General features: G+C 43.6%; 1 long non-coding RNA gene across 1 annotated transcript; it reads right to left on the reverse strand.

Annotated features, from left to right (window-relative positions):
* Positions 1-900: 900 nt before the first annotated feature.
* On the reverse strand, positions 901-1,451 carry LOC310850162. The gene is made up of 3 exons (XR_014567246.1): positions 1,395-1,451; positions 1,250-1,305; positions 901-990 (listed from the first exon to the last, which is right to left on the reverse strand). It is a non-coding gene; the product is annotated as an uncharacterized lncRNA (long non-coding RNA).
* Positions 1,452-8,334: the final 6,883 nt, after the last annotated feature.

The following is an 8,334-nucleotide window of genomic DNA, read 5'->3' on the forward strand; positions in this document are numbered from 1 at the left end:
TCAACATGAAATAGAGCCCTTAGTGTCTTTCATCCAATCTTGCAGAATGCTCTGCCAATAGAGATTAAGCAGGCACCTTCTGTTTTAGTCTTTAAAAGCCTGCTGAAAATGTTTCTATGCTGCCAAGCTTATGCAGGCAATTAAGAATGCATTTATGCCCATTAGTTAGTTGATGTTCTCTGGGTTTATAAAATTTTTATATATAGATATTATTGGAAACCACTTCAGTTTTTAAAAACGATACTTATACACATTTTAAGTTAATTAATTTATCAATATTAATAAAAAATAACACCACTGATTAATATACTGGGGGGATCCTGCAATTCTATTTCCCTCTAAGGAATTTAGTTCTGCTATTTTCCTAGTTAGTATTTGGTATATCCTGTTGCTCCCAGCCCTTTTATGTCTTAGTTGTAAATTCTTAATTTCTTGTAATAAAAGCTCTTTCTGTTCTTGTCCTGTCTTCTTAATTCAACTCCATTCTTGTATAAAGGTACCTTTCAAAACTGCCCTCGGTGTATGCCATAGCAGATCAGTGGAATAAGCCTCCAGCTGATGAATTACCCCAAAAAACCTAACCCCTGTTTTATGTCATCTATTGGGTTTTTGTTGTTGTTGCAAGCCTGCTTTGTAGAAGTGAAGGGTTTAATTGCCAGGATTGGTTTTGTTTTGTGTGAAAGGCATATTCTAATTCAGTTTTGACAAGAACATGGTCAGAAATGGTTGTTAAAGCCCATGTCTGTTTCTTGGATATTAAGAGTTTGAGGCAGGGCTTTTTTCAGCCAGAGCTCACACAGGAGCTCAGCTCTGGCATCTCTCAGGTGGGCGCCATTGCCATTCTAAGAAAACAAGGGTGAGCTCCAGCACCTATTTTTCTAAAAAAATAGCACTGGTTTGAAGTTATTATATAGTCGACTTGTGTATATGGTGTATTCACTCCTGAGTAATTCTGGTCAGTTTTGCCTAGCTGTGGAGGGAACTCTCTCTCTCTTTTTTAAAGTAATATTTATTAAGAGTTTAAGGATTACAGAAAGAAGAAGAAAAAACAAAGTTAAACAAAACAAAACAATACATTACAATACATAAAAAAGAACAAAAAACACTGCTTATCTTAACAAAACAAAAACAGAAACAATTAAAAACACATCCAATATTTCCATATCTTATCTTTCATTTACTTGTTTCATCGACCTCCTCATACCTCCCTTTTTTGTATTCTAATTCAGCTGCGGAGGGAACTCTCAACCATATCAAGAGCAATGACATAGGCATTGACCTTGCCCATATTACAGTATTATTTTGCTATATATTTTTCATAGAATCATAGAATCATAGAGTTGGAAGAGACCACAAGGGTCATTGAGTCCAACCCCCTGCCAAGCAGGAAACACCATTAGAGCACTAAGCAATTGCAACAAACAACCCCCCTCCACTCCACATTTAGAGGAAATGCCTGCTAAAAAATTTTCTATTCTGCCAGGCCTATGCTGGCAATTAAGAATGCATCCTTCCAAAATGGTTAATTGATGTCTGCTTTTAACTTTTTTATGGCCTTTATTGTACTGTTTTATCCTTTATTGCTGTAGATCGCTTTGATACATTTTCATGACAGAGCAGTATATTAAAAAAAAATTATAAGTAAATAAAAGGGCCTAGAGAGACACCAGCTATTCATCTTTAATTTTTGGGTTAGCAGGACTTTCATGAGATAAAGTTATGGTATTATTTTTTTTATATTTTGCATGACGTACCATGCATGTTGCATATCTGTAGACTTGTGATTTGGGGGAGGGGGGGGATCCACACACCTGGTGCAGAAGCACCCTTAGCTGCTGAAGCCAAGGAGCTATTGGCTAGCCAAAGCAAATAGTGGTCAAAGGTAATGAAATAAAAACACCAGAAAATCCCTGCTTCTAGTTCGGGATAAAGGGGAACCGATCTAGTCCAGCATTCTGTTCACAGTGGCTAACCAGATGTCCTGCCCACAAGCAGGATTCAAGTGCAAGAGCCTTTTCCCCTCTTGTGGTTTCCAGCGACTGGTATCTAGAAGCATTTATTGCCTTCAGCTGTGGCCTTGAGCTTTGACAGCTCTATCAAAGACTACTAGCCACAACGGCTACTGTATGCTCTGCCTCCACAGCTGAAGGCAATAAACTCCTTTTTAAAAACATCCATTGCCAGGGCTTTTTTTCAGCTGGAACTTACCAGAACTCAATTCTGGCACCTCTAAGGTGGGCGCCATTGCCATTATAAGAGAACAAGAGAGACATTCATGGTGAGTTCTGGTACCTCTTTTACTAGAAGAATAGTGCTGTCTATTATTATTATTATTATTATTATTATTATTATTATTATTATTATTATATTTATTTATTCTGCCTTGCTTCCTAAAGGAGCCCATCAATACATCTTGTGGGAGTGAATTCCATTGTTTAAATAAGTGTTGTGTGAAGAAGTAAATGTTGGCTGCAGTGAAGTGAAATTTGTCTTTGTGTAATGGATTCAGAGGAAGGATTCTGAGGCTGTGATGAACCCTTATATTCCAACATAACTCAGTACTGCCACCTAGAGCATGTGGGAATTTTGAACTCCTGCCGTGAAGCATGAATACACATACATCTGTGCTTTGTCTCTGAATAAATATCTAGGAGTTAAGCTCTTTTTCACAATGCTGCATCCAATTAGAACTGGCTAGCTCTTCCACTATGCAGGCACAGAGTTGTTAAGAAGGTGGAACTACCATCTTAGTACATTTCTGTTTTGCCACGAAGACAACGGACATCAGAAATGGAGTTAATCTCTCTTCTTGGCTTAATAACAAACCATCTTAGGAAGAAGGCCATCATTTACTGGTTACAGATTCCCATAAATATGTGAGGCTTTAACCCCAACTCATTGTCATTATGGAAACATCTACTCAAGAGAAAAATTATCTAAAATCCAAGACTCTGTCCTCCTTTTATATTTGAACATTTGGAATTTGGAAGGATATTTTCATCAGAATCTTCACTCCACCTGGTGGCAAACTATCACAATTGTTTTCGGGGGGGGGGGGGAGCAATACAAAAGGGTGGAGTCTGTCAGTAAAGAAAATTCCCCCTCCCCTGTTCTATCACACAAGCACATTGGCAACGAAGGAAAAAACAAGGAAAAAATGTCTGTAAACTCAACACAGTGATACAGACATAATGTGTGTGATAAATGTATATGTGCTGGTTTGTCACCTTCTAGGGCAATGTTTCAGGTGCTGTTGGGGGACACTGAATAAAAATAAGGGGGAAGTAGAAGCATAAAGAAAGAAGAAAAGAGAAGAAAAAAATTAAAAATGATTCGTACATGTTTCATCTGTTGTGAAATGGCACTTACCGCCAGGTCGGGCGCTATTGTGGGTAGGTGACCACGCATCCCCTGGAGGCGAGGGGTTTTCTCAGGCTTGGGTGAACCCTTTTCACCTTCACCTGGTCCAGGAAGTGGATCACAGCTTGCCTGCCTATTTGGCCAATGGCAGGTGGGCTGCAGCCCTGGCCTCAGGACATCCAAAAATAAAGTACCTCTTCATTGTGTAACACCTAATCAGTTCATTGAATTCACTGCCGCCAGCAAAGCCTGACTCCAGGTTCAAGGGGGGCCTGGCAAAGTGTCCTTTGGTGGTATCCCTGGTGGTCTCAGCCACCAGGGCAGCCAGTGGCAGCATCACTTTCAGTTTCAGTTTCTAGGTCTATTTTAATTACCCAGATTGCCCCAAATATATTGTCACTCTGGAACATTGTGGGAAATTTCAGTGGCAGGTGGACACAGCTGCCTGCCACTGCCTGCAGCGCCAGGATGGATTTTATTTCTAAAGGAGCCCAGCACCCTGACAGCTATGACTCCACAGCCTCAAGTCTGAGCCCTGGTCATTAGGTGGGTTGGAGAAAGCAACTGAATGGAAATTGCCAATGTCCTCCTCATTTCATGCCGCAGTGAGTGTAATTCTCCTTTGATATGGACTCGGCTTCTCTTGTTTTCCAACCTCATTCCATCTCCCTGAGAGAGCGGTTTTTGGGTGGGAGGGGGATGAGTCACCAGGCTTGGCCTAAGCAATATGTCACCAGCCCCCAATACGTCCTTCTGCGAGGCAGAAATGGACTGCGGCTCATTAAAGAAGAATTATAGCTTCTGCTTAAGTAGATCTTCCACCTAAAATAAATTCCAAAAAGCGTTCAGGCGACTTCAAATGTCAATGTGAGAAGAGTGAAGCCATCTGGAGCAGATCACGAGAACAACAGTAGTCAATGGAAGGGAAAAGAGGCTCCAGCTGGAAAATAGGCTTCCTTAGGGGCCATTCTTGTTCTCCAAATGTATCCATTTGGGACCCACAAAACATGGGAAGGGTTTAGAGCATGGCATGGAGAAAGTGGATGTAGAAAAGTTCTCCTCCCTCTCTCATAACACTAGAACTCATAGTCAGCCAATGAAGCTGAATGCTGGAAGATTCAAGACTGATAAAAGAAAGTCCTACTAGATGCAGTGCATAGTTAAACTGTGGAACTTGTTCCCAGAGGACGCAATGATGACCACTAACGTGGATAGTTTTAAAAGAAGATTGGACAAATTCATGGAGGAGAAGGCTATCAACATCTACTATCCATGATAACTGTGTTCTGCTGCCACAGTCGGAGGCAGGAATACGTAGAATACCAGTTGCTGGGAACTGCAGGAGGGGAGAGTGCTTTCCTCTAAGCCAGCTTTCCTCAACCAGGCACTCTCCAGGTGTTGATGGAGCCAGGTAGCCCCAGCAGCCAGAAATGGCCAACTGTCAAGGATTAGGGAAGGTTGTAGTCTTGTGCTCAAATCCTGCTTGTGAGTTTCCCTTTGGGGCATCTGGTTGGCCACTGTGAGAACAGGATGCTGACTAGATGGGCCATTGGCCATGATCCAGCAGACTGCTCTTATTTTATGATATTCTTGTGTTCAAAGCATATGGAAGGCACCACATTGGTGAAGGCTCTCCTAAGCCACCATAAGAAGTTCCTCCTTTTCTTCAGGGGTGGTGCTTACAGACACTGGATCCCATGCCAGCCTCCTACCAGCCCCACTGTGGTTCTGTATTCCTACGTCACTTCCCCACTCTGTGCAATTTGTGTAGCATACCAGGAGCCTGCTCGCTCCAGCTCTAGCTTTCATGCATTGATTCCCCCCCCCCCCCCACTCCCGGCAAGATGTTGTTGGAGCCACCTGATCAGTCTCGACTCCTAGCCCTTCTACCATTTTGTTCTCCTGCTCTCTCTTCACAGGCAGAAAGGATAAAGTGTAGTAGGCATATGCTGAACTGCATATTTGGCACTGTCTTCGGAGGGAGCCAGGCAGAGGAGGAAGAATCAAGACATCCTGGCAATCAGCCTCCACGTCATGCAACAAGGGTGGCATCAATTAAATACCACAGAGATAACACCGCATGACGCCTTCAGAAAGGCCTCCTGGGCTTTCCCTCATAAATAATATGATACCACAACATCCCTGCAGCAACATCCAGACAGGAACATGTCTGTTGGCCAAACACTGGCAAGGAGTCCCAACACAAAAACTGCCTTGTTATTCCCAGAACAAGCAACCTGAGATGCACATCCAAATCCCTATCAGTTTAGATGGCACAAACTCAGATGTTGTGGTACGTGGTCAAATCCTCATTCCTATTCAAACTAGATGTTTGGCTTGTTTTTGACAATCTGTTTTGGAGCTAGTTGGGTGCCAAGGAATGAAGGATAATATATGGAGGAGTCATAGATGATAGAGACAGAGTTGGCTTGGCGGGTGGGGTATTATTTATGTATTAGCTTCTCTTTAGTCTACCTTTTGGGGTACCTACCCTCCTTAGGCAGTTTATAACCTCAAACATCATCATTATACAATAAATATTAAAATGAGAAGAAAATAACAAGAGAGAGAGAGCAACTATAGAGATTTACTAGTTTAGTAGTTTCATAGTACTACTCTCTAGTAGATTGGGAGCCAGTGTGGTGTGGTGGTTAGAATGGCAGATTAGGACCTGAGAGACCAGGGTTCAAATCTCTTCTCAGCAATGAAGCCCACTGGGTGACCTTGGGCCAGTCACTGCCTCTCCACCTAACCTACCTCACAGGGTTGATGTGGGGATTAAATGGAGAGGGGGGAGAACCATGTATGACATTTGCTAAAACAGAACACCATAAAAATTGTGAACTAACTGCAGCCTGGAATGAAGAACATATTTACAGTTCTTCTAAAGACCAACCAGGAAGGAGGCCTGTTTCCCTGGGAAGAGTGTCCCAGAGGGGCCACCACAGAAAAGCCTTTGTCACTAACCAAGAAAGGATTCATTTCCCCTCCCCCATTTTCATTTGGTGTAAATTCTTGTTGCTTAGGGTGTGAACACAGATACACACTGGGATGAGGATCACAATGAGCTGTACTTACTAGCTACATGTCAGTGAACCAAGCACTGGTCTATGCTACGTTCTGAGGCTTCCTCTCATTGGAGAACAAGGCCCACTGCAATTGGTTGCCTGAGGTGGGCTGCTTCCACCTTGGGCACATCTTGGGTCCAGGGAGCACTTGCTTTTCTAGAAGCAGGAGGTGCTGGTGCTGGAAGTGAGGGAGCAGGTGAGAGGAAGAGGACCAGGCCTGCCAAGAAGCAAGGATGGGGGTTACTTATGTACCAGGCACCGCAGCCAGCAGGGACCCAAAACTCTGAGGTTTCATTTGACAATAAGTATCTAGCCTTCCTGGAAAGAATGTTACCAAGCAAAGCTTCTAATTGACTTCTGTGAGATAAGCCAGCCTGGCCCCTCTCAGCCTTGTTTGTGGTTTTAGCCAATGAGTGATGTCAAAGCCGTAACAGACAAGTGAGTTGATTGGACACCAGGCAATAGGAATCTCTGGGGTCCTACAGATCTGCTGTTTCCCTTCCCCTTTTCGTGCAATTTTCTTTCTTGCTTCTGCCTCATTTGCTAGTCCTTGAAAACTCCATCATTTGCCCTTCCTTTTTTCCTAGCAACAAAGTTGCATCTTTCCTGTGGTGGATTCAACTGAGATCTGGTATAAGCTATTTTCTGCAAACACTCCTACACAATCAGTGTGTGTGGATGTTAAAAAGCCCCTCTCTCACTTCCCCCAACCACAAAATGTAAAATGTGAGACCTTTGCAACGAGGCATAGGACCATGCCTGGAGCATTTTTGTATATCAGGGTTGGCAAACCCCATTTGTTTGCTGAAAAATTTCAGCGCTAACATTCACTTTGCTGACACACTACAAAAGGAGTGGCGATCCTCTGGCCTGTGGGGCTAATTCCACCCAGCACAGGTCATTCTTGGGCCTGGGAGGCCATTTCCCCCAAACCACTCCCATCTGCATGACATCACATGTGACAGCAGGTCTGCAGCAGTAGGTAGAAACACAACAGCAAGGGAGGCTTCAGCTAACTGGGGGTGAGGGTAGGGCTACGGATCATCTGCGCTACTGAGTAGCACAGATGACCCCCCCTCCCCCAAGTGGAGCATGTTGTGGAGACACAGAGGTGTCCTGCCTTGTCCTGCAGCATTCAGACTCTCAGCCCAAGGGTTGCCAAAGGCTTTATTCCAGAATTCACTGCAATGCCCCCAAATCAGACTCCAGGTGCCTCCAAGAAACCCCCAAGCAGCTGCATCTAGCAACCACAATGGCACCTGAGCTGTCCCAAACAATTGAAGAGCCTTGTGGCACTTCAAAGGCCACAGTGGTGGCATAGGTTTCCATGGGCTCAAGCCCATTTTGCCAGATGCATCCAATGCCCACATTCAAACACAGTTTTTCTTTCCTACTGGCCCTAAATATGACCTGAAAGGTTGTGATGGGTGGAGGTTTTCTTAAATTTCATTTCGGTTTCTTCACCATTCATCCATCAGGCTGAAGTTTTAGTGCAATGTACTTAGTGCAATGTAGTGAATCAATATCATTTGTGTACTCAGGGAAAAGGAGTCACAGAGGTGTTTTCCCCCAATATGGGGTTCTCTGGTGGTGCATGGAGTGAAACTGGTCTGATAGCTTTTTATTCCATGAAGATGAACCTCACAGCAATGAATGCACAATAATGCATTATACAGGCACAAATGGACACAAGAGAGGTTTAGCTGAATCAGACTTTGGACTGAGCCTCAGTTGGCTACACTAGGCTACACTCCCAGGCTTTGTGTCCAGCTCCCAGGCCAGCCTCCTGTTAGAAAAAAGTTGTCTTCCTTCCAAGTGGCTAACAAGCTGCTTCGAATATGTGACATGTTTATTAACAGATGCAAAAGTGACCATAGATGACTCCTTAGGCTGGTTACTACTGGAA

This window comes from Podarcis gaigeae, assembly GCF_964106915.1.
Source record: "Podarcis gaigeae genome assembly, chromosome: 8".
NCBI lineage: Eukaryota > Metazoa > Chordata > Lepidosauria > Squamata > Lacertidae > Podarcis > Podarcis gaigeae.